Raw genomic sequence first — 16,383 nt, forward strand, 5'->3', positions numbered from 1 at the left:
CCATTCTTGTGGTGCAGTTTATATATAAATAAATAAACTGGCAACCTGTTCAGGGTGTACCCCACCTTTCACCCATTGACCTCTACAGGTCAAAGGGTGTTCCCATGTTCCCATGTTACACTAATAAGTTGGTATAAACAATAAATGAATGGATAAATAAATAAACAAATAAATAAATAACAATAAGTGAAAACAAAAAGTAGTCCGTAATTATAAAGTGGAAGAAAAGCGTTATGTGGTGTGTAGAGAGTTTTACAAAATAAATTTTAAAAAGTGTGATGTGCATATGTATTTAGATTTTGACTCCCTCCCTATAGATGAGCAGGGTAATATTACTGGGTTGACCTAAACCCTACTCCCTTCCACCTTTCAGATTATCATGCTGTTGGGACGCTTTTCTTCAACAGGAACAAGAAAGCTGGTTGTAGTTGATGGGAAAATGGACAGAGCTAAATGCAGAGTAGAAAACCTTTAAATATAATAGTTAAATAATAAAAAGAATTGAGACCAGGGCAGAGATTCACCTTCCAGCAGCGAAACATGTTTGAAAACCATCTATCATTTTCCTATAAAACGTGAAAAAGGTTCAAGGAGTGTCAATACTTTTGTAAGACCTTGTATTTTATTAAGTAAAAATTACCTGATCATTATTTACAATGTTGTATATGTAGGGTCTTCTCTATAAACCTCCAAAAGCGAAGGGAGAGGGACTCACTGTGCCCGGGGTCCCCTGGATTATTTTGTGAAACTCTACAAGTTTTGGTGATGCTTTACAACCTATTTTCAGCACTGTTTTTATTTACTGTTCAAACCATTCTCTTTTCTAACTTTCATTTTTAATAACCTCATTTCAACCCGTCACGGTCTCCAAGTCACGTGACACCCTTGGCTTGTTTGCGCAACACTCATTCTTCTATTTCTCGTTCTCAGCGTGGTCATTCCCCGCGTGCACGTCTCACTTGAGCTTCAAAAGGGGGCTGGAAGGGGACAGGCTCTGACGTCAGCTCGACCTGCCGGACGCACCCATCCCCGCGCATCAGGACGCACAGCTCTCACTCAGGGGGGGGGGGGAGCCCCACTACTAATGAACAGGTTTACCAATCTGCATATAGTCTGTTTGGATTAAGAGGGAAAACCCCACGATGACTGCAAAGTGACTGCGCGCCGCGAAGCTGCAGCACTTTGCGAAATTAAGAGAGAAAGAGAGAGAGAGAGAGAGAGAGAGAGACGGATTTGAAGCGGAGATAGCGCCAGAGAGGGGCTGCAGAACACACAGGGTCTGGGTGAATATATAACCATGGCAACAGCAGCAGCAGCATCAGCATCAGAAGCACGAGAAGTGAGGATATAACAGTGTGTCCATATATTCGTCCGCAAGCATCGATTTTAATTTGTTTAAAGACTGGAGCTGCAGCCGACCCCTCTGCGGACATCACACCACATCACTGCTAAGGTGAGGCTGCTTCATTTTCTGAGACACCCTCTTCCTCCTCTCGCTCCTGTTCCTCCTGCCCTTGCGGGATGTTTCTTGTCTGGATGTGTAGGGAACAGATCTCATTGTCATATTCATTGTCAAGGAATATATATCTGACAGGATACATGGATATGGGCTTCATTTTTTAGTTGTGTGCTTTTTCTTTATACCTGATGAAGATCTTTGTCTGACCTGTTGTGTTAGCGCCCAACGACAAACAGAGCAATACATAAAATCATGTGTAAGTCTGAAAGAAAAAGCTGTGTATTGGGAAGATGAAATGCAACGACTCTGTGGTTATGAGCAACTGTGATTTGATTCATCATTAATCTTTTAAAGAAGGAAATCTATTGGTCAAAACTCAGCACAATGCGCTCTCCAGGCTGACTTTCTCCCTCTAAACTGTCATATAAAACACAACCATGGTGTCTACTGCAAACAGAGACAAAGGTCAGGAGCTTTTTCTTTGTCCCAGTCTGTCAACAATAGTGACGACAGGCTGATTCCCTTTAAAGCTAAATGCCAAGTCATTCTGGGAACTTGATCAAACTCATTTTAGAGACACTTTGTCACCTATAGAACATGTCATTGTCAGTTTTTCTGTTTTATGTCTATTTTGCCATTATTTAATCAAGATAATTTCTACCCTCTGTGAACACATGACTCTGATGACATCACAAAAGGTAACTGACCAGAGTTCATAGAAGTATGATCTTTTTTGTATTTTTCTTGTTTCTCCTTTATTGCTGCAAAACATTTAAGCTGTATGTGAGAACACTGTGTGGAGTTCAGGAAAACTTGGCAACAATGAAACACATGGAACTAGTTTGTGAATAGGGCCAGATTAGACTTGAATGACCAGATTTTATTTATTTTATTATCAGTTAAGAATATATTTTTTAAATAACAATCTTAGAGCAGGTATAAACATACCTTTTCAAAAAAAGTATTTTTAAATTGGTCTGATGTAATATTCTAATCTTAAATGTGTTTTTATTAGCTGTAAGCAGATAATCTGCATAATTAACAGAAATAAAGGCTTGAAAACATCTGTTTGTGTGCAGTTAATCTATATAATGTGTTTCATTTATTTAGCTCAGTTAGTGAAATAAATGAACTTTTCAACAAGATTCAAATTTACTTAATGGGTCTGTATATACGATCTGGTACAGGCATTGGCTGGTTACCAAGGTTTCAAAACATTATAGTCTCCAACTGCCACATTTTTTACCATAACCCTCCTGCGGTTCAAAGTTCTTTGAATGAGATGCTAGAAACAGTTTCAGATTAACCAATTTTCTTTGACTGTGAGGAGCATAGAGTATTGTAGTACTACCCCTCTACCATCTGTAGCTGGCTGAAATAAGGCTACAGCAGTTTTTCCATGCATAACAAAAAGATAAATTTGGGTGTTTTGGAAATATCAAAACATTTTGTGTTAATACCATGAGGCAATGACACCATTGTATGTTTAAATAAGTTTACCATACCTTGAGAATTTTATTCTGACCCAAGGCTACTCTGCTCCAGACGTTTTATCAAAATGATTTTCAAGTTCCAATTATATTTCCTGCAGAACTGCTGCATCACCCACTACTTCCACTGAAAATGATGGCTTGACAGACAGACCTAATGATCACAATCCTACCAGTTAACCTGCAGTGCATGCATGCAGTAAGCAAATAAATCCGATTTCCTGGAAGCCTGGGAGAGAGAAGTTGTCAGCTAAAAGATTATGAGTTCAGACTGTACAAAGCACCAGTGTAATGGCAAATCACATAGCTATTTAAGAATATACAGGCAGATTATGGCATTTACGAGAGACGTACCTTCAGCATGTACTCACAAGTGGTGCATACACACAAAAATCAATCAGAAAGAAAAATTCAAATAGGAATATAAGGAAAATATAACAAGTAGAAGTTTTCAAAATGATCGTTTGTGGTAGAACTAGGCTCAGAATTTATGCCATAGTTTTTCTTCAGCTATATTGTTTACTAAGTCAAGCTGATCTTTTGATGTCAACAGCTGAAATACAAGCAAGGCAGAATTTGCTGGTGTGGTGTTTTTTTTTAATGTACTTTCAAAGAAATATCTCCCATCAGCAATCATATGACTTGCTGACTGGAACATTTCATTGTGCAGCAGAAAAAACGAATCACTAACTCAGAGTATAATGTCAAATCATTACAAAAAAGGTAATAAAATAAAGAAAAAACGTTTTGGAAGAGTACATGCACAGATGGAAGACACTTGTTTTTTTTTTTTTTTGTGGAAATAAGTTCCCAGTGACTCAGAGTTGTGAAAACAAACTGCGATCACATGCAGCTCTCCAGAGAACACAACAGGCCTCTGAGCAAACAAATGTGGCAATCTATTTTTACAGAGTCCCTCTTTTTTTGTTAAATGAAAAATGTTTTGATCATATTTTAATTTTGTCCGGAGATTGTAAAGATGCAGGTCACGTTCTCGCTTAGTCAACCTCTCAGTTCAACTCCAGCTCAGCCCGCTCCACTCGCAGGGATTTGGTGTTTTAATTTACCAACACACAGCATAAAGCACCACAGAGGATTTTAGAAAGTGCTAGATTATGCCATCACATGATTGCAGAGCTGGCTCAAAAGGTTTCTGTTTAGGCCTCTCTGCATATCCGCTTCCAGCAAATCCTCTTTCAATATCCTTGTTGTTACATTAAATTTAAATTAAGAACATTTTAAAAACAACTCATTTGAAAGAGGAGCTGGTAGCCCCTGTCGATCCGTGCTATTTTTAGTGACAGTCCTATGCCTGTTCAGGAGTGCTGCAGAGGGTGTTGGACATTAATGAAGGAAATAATGCTGCAGATTAATTTCTGGCCCTTTGATCTGTGTTTACATGCAACGGTTTCAAGTGGAGGGAAAGTGATATCTCTTTGTTTTGCAATGACAATAAGGGATGCAAAATCTGCCTGTTCCCAGATCAACCACTGCAAACACGTCACTTCCTCATCTTTCACCAAGTGGAGAAAGGATATGTCAGCCAGCGTTCCCATCTGTGCTGATGCCAATGGGAGCAACCAGAGGAGGTGGAGGGCAGCCAGAAATTATTTTCTCTAAGGTGGTTGAATTAGAGTTGCTGTGACCTCAGGACCCACAAGAATTCCAGTGTGTCTGTGGTTTGTTTGTTTGTGTGTGTTTGTGTGTGTGTGGCATGCCCTAAATATTTATCAGACACCAGATGGCTGTTTTGTAATGATTACTGTTCAATGATTTGCTGCAAGAAGAAAACAGAAATATTAAGTTTTTAAAACTGCACAAAAAGCAGAAGGAAAGCATCAGTTGTGCTGCAGGTTATGCATATATGTGTTGGAGCTAAAACAACTTGGACTTATGTAGAAAGGTTGCTCAGGCTTAAGTCGAGATGGATTTTAATGGGCAGCGTGCTGCTGAAGTAGGTTTCAGATGTGTGACAGAACTATGATGACTGTATTGTTATTCATGACGAATGTAACAAGCGTCCTGTACGTTCCCATCTGATTCCAAAATCTAAATGTAAATATCTCCCAATTCCGATATTTTCAGACCTAGAGTGCTTTTACTTTAACATTTAACATAGTTTTTTTTACTGTTGTTGCAAAAATGTGAAACAAAATCAGACACAAGCGCCTTGTCCGCCATTTATAATTCTGCAATTTGTTTCCATGCCTTGAGTTTTATTAAAATTTACATAAAAGGCTTCAGAATGATTCTCTAATGCGTATCTTATTAATATGTTACAGTTACATATTGTTACTCTGTATATTAATATTCACAATTACAAATGATAAATTGTACTTCAAAAACCTTCAGAAAAATAATTTATGCTGTGTTTTTTTTAACAAGAAAGTATAAAGTGTCATAACCAAATTTCAGCAGTAAGGCGCCGGTGGCACATTGTATTTATACATTTTCTATATATCTGCTTGTGTAAATCTATGTTTTGTTAGCGAATGTAGTACCAATATGAAACATGTTTGACCATACAGAAACTAAAGGTCATATACTACAGTTCAACTCTAGCTAATGAGTTTTATCACTGTAATCGAAATCCATGATCAGCATGAAAGCAAGGACTCTGTATCTTCCTGAAATGACAGACATATGCTGTTGAGGCTGTCAGAGTGGGCACTTTAAGCTTGGCTTCCCAAATTTGATTTGATTAACTTACGGATATATTTCCAAAAGCAGCTTCCCCTTCAATAATTATATACGCCTTTGTGCTCTTGACCTTTGTTTGGTTGGGGAAAGACACATTCTTGCCATTGTTCCCAGGACTGTAAGCCTCAATTTTCAACAAAGTACACAGTGTACATTTTCCTCCTTATTGCCAAGCTAACCCACTGCTACAGAACTGTGACCCTTCTTTAATTGAGCTGGTGAGTCTGGAAATAACCAGGCTGCTAGTTTACAGTATGGCACAGTAGATCAGGAAACCAGTCAGGGAGGCTCCAGCTAAATCTTGAATCAACACTGAAGAAACATACCCTCAATAAATGATCGTATAAAGGTTCAGGACATTACTGCTGTCACAGGCAACCTGCTGACTCAGAAAAAGCACGAGACACAGCCTTGGTCTCTGGCCAATTCTAGCAGCAGCCAGCTTCAACATAAAACACTTTGCTGTTTCTAAGTACTGTACTGTTTGGCTTTGATGATGCAGTGCTCTTTGATGCAGACTTTGACATTGAGACATAACTTCCAATATTTCTATACATTTATCAAGATTCTTAAACCGTTTATCAAGCTAGGTTAGAGTGTTTACATTCACAGTTACAGTATTAAATATGATAATCTATTAGCAAAAGGGAAGGTGTTATTCAAATGGAAAAAATGAGAGGGAAAAAACCCAACCAATGCCCTAGGGTGTGCAATTTAACCAGTTTAATCATTCTTTTTAATTTAGAAGAGAGGAAGTCGTTGCAGTTTGCAGTTCATTCCTCGAGTTGTTGCTACATCCAACACACTATTAGTTATTTAATGGAGATACACAAATCAGAATTTTGTGGTCAATTACCAATCTCTGTTTTTTGTTTTTGTAAAACTTTAAGTTCTAGGACGTGGTCCATTTCTGTTTAGGAACTGTATTATGAGAAGATATAAAAACAATTAAACAGTTTTTTGGAGAATATGTTATGTTTCACCTCTCTGTGTTAGGGCTGTTGCTGTAAAATGAGTTGTTACCATTTGAAAACGAAGACAAAGTGATTTGGAGTATTTTAAACTGGTATTAGCTTTTCGTTTTAGCATGGTTAGCATAGGTAGCACTACTAAAACAACAGTCTCTCTGTGTATTCCCGGGTGCTTGCCACTGGCCAGGGACTTCTTGCCGGATGAGTTCGTCCCATCTTGGTGTGGGGTCGGGGGTTCCGTTCTGGTGGTGTCCGCCCTGTTGTGCCTGTGGGCGGGGGCTGGGTTAGCATTGCGCAGGGCCCTTGCCTTGCCATCGCAGTGTGCTCTGTGTTGTGGGCACGATGCGGCAGGGGTGCTTAGAGCGGGGCTGTATGTGGAGCTTGTGGAGCATTTCGGGAATGGAGCTCACCTGTGGGGGTGTGCCCTTGTGCTGTGGGTAGGGGATTCATGGCGTTTGGGTTCGGGGGCATGTGTTCGATATCTGTGTCCTGGTTGGGGGTGGCCCTTGGGGGAAATTCATGTTGGGGTACATTGGGGGTGGGGGCTCATGGGGTTAGGATCAAAATTCATAGGGTGGATGGGGCTGTTTCATCCTGTGGTGGCTCTGGTTGGCGGGCTAGTTTAGACCATGTAGACCCCTGTTTTATACATGGCCCCCTCTCCGGATTAGGATGGGGGTCGTTGGGGACTGGGGTCGGGGCGGGGGGTGGGGTTCGGGGTTGGGGTCGCTCAGGTTCGGGCACTAGCCCAGGCTAGCCCAGCCCAAGTTCAGGTGCTGGGGCGGTCTGCCTGTCTCCAGCCCTGGAGGGAAGGGGACCACCTCCTGGGTCCGGGGGCTTGTTGCCCCTATGGGACATTGGCATCTGGACCTGGGAGTATAGAATATGTATGGGGAGTGTGAGTGAGTGTCAACATCCATTGTTGTTTGTCTTTACGCTGGGTGTGTGGGTGTGAATGTTTTTATGTGTATGCATGAGGGTGGGAATGTGTGATTGTGACTGTGTGTGTCTGTTTTTTGTGTCAGACTGGGTCTTGGACTGCTCCCTCTCCTGGATCAGTTTAGGCTCCCCATCAAATGTGGGGCCTATTTCCTCCCCACCACACTACCTGCTGGTGGTTGGTGTCTCTGCCTGCCGGTGTACTTGTGGTTCTCGGTGTCTGGGGCTGGGTGCTTTGGTGTGTGCCGACTCACTCCTGCTGGCTGCTTGCTGGGGCCTGGACCCCTGGACTCTATTGGGCCTCGGCTTGGGGAGTGATATGTCCTGGGGTCTCGGGTCTGTGGGTCCATGACTGGATCTGCTCGAGCGTATACGTCTGCCGACGGGGCCTGTGGGTTCGTCGCTGCAGCTCCCTGGGGCTTCTGCATTGTTGCTGCTGGGTGGTTCCCCTGGGACTCTCCCCTGCTCTTCTCTGGGAGGGTTGGGGTTGTCCCAATGGTTCTCCTGGGGTTCCTGTGCTCTGGGGGGGCCTTTGGATGTCTATGGCTCGAATCTCCTCCGTATCTGTCCCGGGTCCAGGGGCCAGGTCTGTGGCTCCTTACACTCACTGTTGCATATTTTTATGGAGAAACCTTGTATACACAAGCACGCTCACACTCTGAGCCACAGGTGTTTATTTAGTTTCAGGTGTTAACAGATACACAAATGTTCTATATTGAGCTGCATATACCACTTAATACATCTTGCATTCATAAGTACCCTGCACATTTTGGTAAAAAAACTGTTAATATGAATGTTTCTGCAGGTGTAGAAGCAAGCAGGGTGTTATCTTGTATCTTCTCTTCATCCTTCTTTCCCTCCATTCTTTTCTCATTCTCTCCCTTTTTCCTTTTTGCTCCACCTTTCTCTCTTTGGTGTTTCTTATTTTCTTCCTTTTCATTTCTGTCTCCGTGTCCGTAACAATTGAAATAATCCCAAAGCAGTTTCTAATAAAGTTTCTTTTATAAATATCGAGCAGAGCTTTAAAGCGTTAGCTATAAGGCTCCACTTGTGAAAGTAAATCTGTTGGTCTTTTTCTTGGCACTCAACAACAATTCTGAGCGCCTTTCTGCCGGACAGGACACGTAAAAAAAAAAAAAAAAACTTGTCTGATTCCAGTCAGCAACATATTTCTTGTCATCTCTAATCTAAGTATCAGGTTAAGTAAATAAACGGTCATGAGGAATTATCAATTGGTTAAGGTGAGAGTTGAGAATTACTTGCAAAAATGAATATCGACCACAGTCAAATTGCAACAGTAATTGAGAGAGTTAGATGTTGCTTGATTGTGCAAAAGGACTTTGAGGGTTAGGGATGAGGGTAATTATTGCTTTTGTTTAAATGCAACTAATTGTTAAGTCTATAATTAGCTATACTTGAGACTGTAAACATCACAATTATATTGTGTAAATCATGCAGACATACTATTATGCACAATCTGTATTTCTGTGACCTATTTAAAGATCTTTTCAGTTTTGATAATGGAGTTACAATATCAACATGTGTTTGGTTGGGATCTAAAACGGGACAGAATGGTGCCAATATTAGGACATATAAAGTATATAGATTTTTGTTTTGAACTGTCAGAAATAACCGACTAGTACACTCATCTAAAATGCCATAACAAGCGTCAAGCATTATATTCTGTGCTTTGACATCAAGACACTTCCTTGATTATTGTAGAATTGCGCCGCTCAAGGTGGCAGCAGGTTGGAGTAGCTCTGTTACTTTTGATTCTGATTTATTCTTTTTGGGAACTATTCCTCTTGTGGTGGATACAGTTGATTTTTTTTGGATGACTGTCCACTCCAGTGTCGGATGCTGTGCAGCTTGGAGGATTTTTCTTAATACTTTCTGTTTTTGGACATTTGTTATGATGTATTGCCATGGCAACGGGGTTGTTTCTTACAACTGGGAGCAGCTGATTAATATCTCAAAAGCTCAAATAATACTTCAGCTACAACCCCAAATCCCTGATGAGTTGAAAAGGAGACGCCATGGATGCAGAGCAGGAGCTAAGAGAAGAGAGAGAAGGAGGAAGTTCAAACCATCTCTTCCGTCGATTTTGATGGGCAATGTGAGATTTTTGGGAAACAATTTGGATGAACTCTAAGCCCTACAAAGGACCCAGCCAGAGTACCGGCCATGCAGTATCATGTGTTTTACTGAGACATGGCTGCAGGATCATATCCCCGACTCCAGCGTCTCTCTGCCGGGCTTTTTAACCATACGAGCAGACAGAGATTTAAAGAGGAGCGGCAAATGTAAAGGAGGTGGACTGGCAGTACTTGTGAACAACAGATGGTGTAATCCAGGACATGTTACTGTGAAGTGTCATCTCTGCAGTCCAGATATTGAACTGTTGGCAGTAAGTTTTCGTCCATATTATTTACCCAGAGAGTTCACCAGTGTTATTTTGGCAACAGTTTACGTTCCACCTTCCGCTGTTGCTGACACTGCATGTGATGCCATCAGCTCAGTTGTTGCTAAGCTACAGACACAAAACCCCAATGCTTTTGTTGCAATTTCTGGTGATTTTAACCATGCTTCACTTTCTGCTACACTTCCAATGTTTCAACAATTTGTTGGCTGCTCTACCAGAGAAAACAAAACATTGGATTTGTTTTATGCAAATGTCAAGGACTCATACATCTCTACAGCAAGACCTCCTCTAGGCAAATCAGATCACAATCTTGTTTTTCTCTGCTCGAAATATAAGCCCCTTGTTCAGAGGCAACCTGTAATAAAGAGGACTGTGAGAAAATGGTCACAGGAAGCTGAAGAAGCTCTGCAAGGTTGCTTTGAGGCTACAGAGTGGGACGCACTGTGCCAGCCACATGGAGAGGACATCAATGCCTTGACTGAGCGTGTAACCGACTATATAAACTTCTGTGTGGATAACATCATCCCCACCAGAACCGTGAGATGCTTCCCCAATAACAAACCTTGGATCACCAGTGACCTGAAGGACCTGCTTAACAAGAAAAAAAAGAGCCTTCAGAGAGGGAGACAGAGAATTATTGAGGATTATACAGAAGCAACTTAAAGTCAAGATAAGAGACAGCAAGGAGGTGTACAAGAAGAAGCTGGAGAGCAAGCTCCAGCAAAACAATATCAGAGATGTGTGGACAGGGATGAAGAAGATCACAGGCTTCAAGCAGAAGGATGATCAGACCGATGGAGGTCTGGACAGAGCCAAAGAACTGAACACATTCTTCAATAGGTTCAGTTCAGAAACCAGCTTCGCATCCTCTTCTCCTGCTCACAGCCAAACAGACATTCCATCTTCCTTTGACCCACAGGACCCACAGCTGTCCAGTAACACCTCACATTTTTTATCTTCCACCTCAGCCCTAGACCCTTCTGCTTCTACATGTTTGCCTTCAACCATATCAGAAGATGCTGATGCTTCCTTTGCTTCATCCTTCCACCTGTGTGTCTCAAGAAGTCAGGTGAAGAGACAACTGGAGAGACTGAATAGGAATAAGGCTGCAGGTCCAGATCATGTCAGCCCTAGAGTCCTGAAGGCCTGTGCAGAGCAGCTCTGTGGGATTCTGCAGCACCTCTTCAACCTTAGCCTGGCCCAGAAGAAGGTTCCGGTGTTGTGGAAGACCTCTTGTCTTGTTCCAGTACCAAAGAAAACTCACCCATCAGTCCTCAATGACTATAGACCTGTTGCCCTGACATCTCACATCATGAAGGTCCTAGAGAGACTCCTGTTGGCCCACCTGAGTAAGCAAACAGTAAACCATCAGGACCCCCTTCAGTTTGCTTATCGCTGTGGAGTTGGAGTTGAAGATGCCATCATACACCTGCTTCAACAAACCCACTGTCATCTGGACAAAGCCAGCAGCACTGTGAGGATCATGTTCTTTGATTTCTCCAGTGCATTTAATACAATCCAACCTGATTTGCTTTGTCAGAAACTCCAGAAGACTCAGGTGGAGGCCTCAACAATCTCCTCAATCAAAGACTACCTGACAAACAGACCACACTTTGTGAGACTGAAGGGTTGTGAGTCTAACCAGGTAGTCAGCAGCACAGGAGCACCACAGGGGACTGTACTCTCACCATTCCTTTTCACTCTGTACACCTCAGACTTCCAGTACAAGACAGACTCTTGTCATCTGCAGAAATACTCGGATGATTCTGCAGTCGTGGGGTGGATCAGAGATGGACAAGAAGCTGAGTACAGGAAGGTGGTGGACCGCTTTGTGGCATGGTGTGGAAACAATCATCTCATTTTGAACGTGACTAAAACAAAGGAGATGATTGTAGATTTTAAGAGAAACAGGAATAAGTCAAAAACTATTTCTATCATGGGAGAAGAAGTGGAGGTGGTGGAGGAGTATAAATACCTTGGTGTTCACCTGGACAACAGACTAGAGTGGAGATGCAACTGTGAAGCCATCTACAAGAAGGGACAGAGCAGACTGTACTTCTTGAGGAAGCTTAGGTCCTTTGGTGTTTGCAGCAAGATGCTGCATACCTTCTATAAGTCTGTTGTGGAAAGTGTGATCTCTTCTACCATCATCTGCTGGGGAAGCAGCATCAGAGCCAGGGACTTAAAAAAGCTCAACAAGCTGATAAAAAAGGCTGGCTCTGTTCTGGGGACTCCTCTGGAACCTCTGGAGATCATTGTGGAAAGACAGATTCTTCATAAAATGAAGAACATTATGGAGAACCCTGAGCATCCTCTTCATGAGACTGTCCTACAACAACAGAGTGTCTTCAGTCAGGGGCTTCTTCAGATCTGCTGTAAGACGGAGCGCTACAGAAGATCCTTCCTGCCCACAGCCATCAGCATCTACAACGGCTCTTTGAGGAAACCTTCATAATATGAGCTATAACAACATTTAATTTCCCTTTGGGATTAATAAAGTATTTTTGAATTGAATTGAATTGATACTATCATAATGATATTATAAGGCATTGGGTTGATTTTGTATTAGGTTAACTCAGAGAATTACATAAAAGTAGCTGTGTTGCAAAGATATTTTCACGATATCTAGTAGGACAGACATGAATTTACAGAAGAAAAATGGAAATATTTTTATGTTAGGTATTTTGCTCCAGGGACTATAGTACTCTTAATTGGCATGTGACTGTGTGGCGCCTCCTCTACATTAATGACTCTCCTTGACAGTTTTCGCAGCTCTTGCAGGAACACTAACCCCATCCTGCCATATTTGTATAGATTACACATGATTGAGTATTCAGTGAGAGGTTATTTGATACACTTTGTTGTAAACACTGTCAGTGTTTCATCCCCTTTTGGTTGGTGGAAGTTTAGCTTTCAGTTCACTTTCTCTAGATTCTGTTGTGTGTAATGCAAGAGTTGTAGACAGTGTGTAGTACAAAAAAAACATCAGGATTAGTTTTCGACAGTGAGCAATGATACCAAGTTCTTACACTTTTCAATGGTCTCATTCACTTAAGCATATTGAATGCTTCTTTTTATTTTTCTCAGTCAGCTAGCGCAAATCAGCAAATTCAAGGGATATTAATATGAAAACACATTTAGATGTAAGGTACCTGTACAGCTGGGAGTTATGTGTAATATACAATTTGCCAAAAGCATTTGCCCTCCAAATCATTAAATCAAGAGCTCCAAACACTTCCACGGTTACAGGTATAAAAGTCAACACGAAGGCATGCAGACTGCTTCTTCAAAGAATGGTAAAAACAATTGGTCACTCTCAGGAAGTCAGTGAATTTTAGCATGGCCCTGTGATATGGTGACACAAAATTTTCTCGGTACAAAATAATCCACAATCAACTGTTAGCAATATTATACCAAAGTGGAAGCCATTCATCACTTAAGATACAACACTTCAGGGATTGTTAACCATAAACTCTCCTGATAATGAATGTAGAACCCATCTCCTCTAAGTAACCAAACACAGAGGTCATCTTCTGATTACAAGACAATCACATAACTAAAGGAAATTTCTACAAAACCATCACCCAAGATTATAATCAAAGTAAAACTAAGAAAAGAATATACAACAAATACATGTGTTATTCCCATGGTCTTTTCTCTAAGATCTAATGTTCTCAAATTACTAGCAAAACAAAGGCTGAAATAACAAGGATAACAACAATTTAAAAGAATACATCTCCAAATCTCTATTTATACCACTAGAATGCCGAACATCAGTGATAGCTCCCCAAACAGTTTAGAGTTATTACATCCTTATAGCATCTTAGGCAATATAAAATCCATCCTCATCCATACCGTCTGTTATCTCAAATGCAGAATCACCATAGTCATTACAAACAGAAATTAAGTCTACATCCATATCAACTTTCAGCATGGAAACATTAATCAGTCTCGTTACCATTCCTTTAACCATTGGCATAATGCAACATGAAAGAAACATCAAAATCAAAAATAAAAATAAAATAATTACTCCAATCTTTATTAACCAGGATGTTCAACCACCAGTAATGAACCAGGACCAAGGATTCCAAGAGGAACCCATATTTTCTTTCTGATGAGTCGTCAGCAACTGTAATTTATCATGGATACTTGTCATGTTGTTAGACACATCAGGAATAAAAGTGCAACATTGTTCCCCAATTAAATGACAAACACCACCCCTCTCAGCTAACTAGTAATCCAAAGCCATTCTATTTTTCAAACTCATAGTTCTTATAGCCTGCTGCTCCTTGGTCAGAACAGTGAAACCTTAATCAGTTAAAGCAGTAAGATTTTCTAACTCAACTGACAACTCATTAATCCTATGGGCTGCATTAGCAGCACCATAACTAGGAATAATTGTACCCAAGATCCCTTTCCAATGTAGAATACTAGCTCTCTTTTGCCATTTGAGCATTGTCTTCCTTTCTAATAATGGAGTGATTGAATCATAAGTAGTGACTGTAGGTAGTAAATAAGCTAAATAACATACTCCAGACCAATCAGCAGGCAGATACAGATATGATCTATTTCCACACATCCAAACCATGTTCTTAGGACATGAATACCCATCTCTACTAGGAAACTAGAGGACGGGAGTATAGATCTAGGTCTAACATCTGGAGGGCCCACAACTCCGTCTGTAAAGATGGAGCATATGGACAGAAGGTTGAAGCATCACTAGATCTATATGGAGGTGGAAACGTGGGATCAACAGTATGACCAGCATTGTCATATCTGTTATCCACGTCCCCAGACAAATCTATTACCCCTGCCATCTGTTTCAATATGGACCTTCTTTCCCTACACATAGCCTCCGTAATCCATTCATTCCAACACTTTACCCATATTTCTCTCTGATCTAAATCGTTTTTTAATCTTTTTCTTATGTTTCTTTTTCTCCCAATCTCCATCCATCAACTGTTTTACTTTATTTAACTGATTTACAGTCAAACTTCCACCCTGTGGAAAACCAAACTTATCTTCCCAAATTAAAGCACATTTAACACAATCATCTCCACCTTTTTCTTTCATTATTTTAGAAATCACAGAGTCTAGAGAAGGAGGCACCCCTGATGCCTTTGAGGTTCCGGAACCCATTTTTGTTTTTTACACATTCAGCGGCATGTCTGCCGTCTGGCTTTCTCCTTTATAAGGTGTAGAAATTGCAAAAACTACCCGGAAAACCCTTTGTTTTTCTTTTTCCTATTGTTACCAATAAGAACCTCCCTGTATTCCTTACAGGGTAAACTGACCCTCAGCCGATGTCCTCCCTCTCCCAACTCCGAAACCTAATCAATTAGTTAGGAGATGATGGTCAATGTGTAATAAAAATAATATATAGTATATCATTCAGAGCAACTTCTCACCCAGATATATTTGCAGATCTATGGTCCGGATCCAATCAGCCAGAAGCCGCAGGCAGGCACTAGGACTCCCCTCTGTTAAATGGAGGTGGACTGAGGACAATTTAAAGTCTTCAGGCTGGCCAAGCGTCCTTATCCCCTCCTGCGGAATTCCTCTGGCACGTCGGATCCTGTTGGTGACACCAAAATTGTTGTGGATTTTCTAATCAAAGTGGGAGAGAAGACAGCTCATTAACAAGAGAAAGACCGGACTTTGCCTTTCTAAGTTTATTCAAAGGCACACAGCATTTGAAGACCCTATCACTGAGCTAGTCAGTGAAGCAGAGCCCCGAACAGAATTTACAGACAGTATTTATACCAGTATGTGGGTGTTACCTCAACATAAAAGAGTTTGGAAATATATCCCCTAGACCCCTCCCTGGGTCAGAAGTAACAGTTATTTATGAGGGCACCCCATCCCTTGAGATACAACACTTCAGGGAGTGTTAACCATAAACTCTCCTGATAATGAATTTAGAACCCATCTCCTCTAAGTAACCAAAGACAGAGGTCATAGGTAAGAGGTAAAAAGAAGGTCAGAGCATTAAAAAGAATTTTCCACAACAGTATCTACAACTCTAACATTAAGTTTCCACATAGGTGAATTTTTAGAGCTCCTTACAAACTTTACTTTAGCATTTTACTTGGCATCGCTTATGTTGCAGTTGATCTCAGGAACTCCTGCGTGTTCGTTTGTTTGGTAAAGCTAAGACATCCTATACTGTTACTAATAAAACAAAGTAATAAAAGAACACGGAGGCTGCACAGTCTTTAGATGCCTGTACAGGGAGAAGCTCGTCCGAAATACTTCTGAAACTTCTGATTACTTCCCCAGAACATTAGTTTTTATTCCAAATCAAGGCGTGTACATGACAAAAATACATTACAAAGAAAAAACATACATTTTAATCGAGTTTCAGAGCTGTCTGGCACTTCTGACATGACTTTTCAGCACTTC

The 16,383-nt window shown here is 41.0% G+C and overlaps 1 protein-coding gene across 2 annotated transcripts in view; it reads left to right on the forward strand.

The window, feature by feature from the left end:
• The first annotated feature begins 1,078 nt into the window (after nucleotides 1-1,078).
• fam135b (family with sequence similarity 135 member B) overlaps nucleotides 1,079-16,383 on the forward strand; it is a 91,229-nt gene continuing 75,924 nt past the window's right edge. The window contains exons 1-2 of one of the 2 annotated variants that reach the window (XM_047382758.1): nucleotides 1,079-1,453; nucleotides 4,432-4,570. The gene's annotated coding sequence lies outside the window, so the exon portion shown is untranslated. The remainder of the gene's footprint in view (nucleotides 1,454-4,431; nucleotides 4,571-16,383) is intronic. The other variant, XM_047382757.1, reaches the window with a different exon arrangement.

This window comes from Girardinichthys multiradiatus, chromosome 13 (genome assembly GCF_021462225.1).
Source record: "Girardinichthys multiradiatus isolate DD_20200921_A chromosome 13, DD_fGirMul_XY1, whole genome shotgun sequence".
Classification (NCBI taxonomy): domain Eukaryota; kingdom Metazoa; phylum Chordata; class Actinopteri; order Cyprinodontiformes; family Goodeidae; genus Girardinichthys; species Girardinichthys multiradiatus.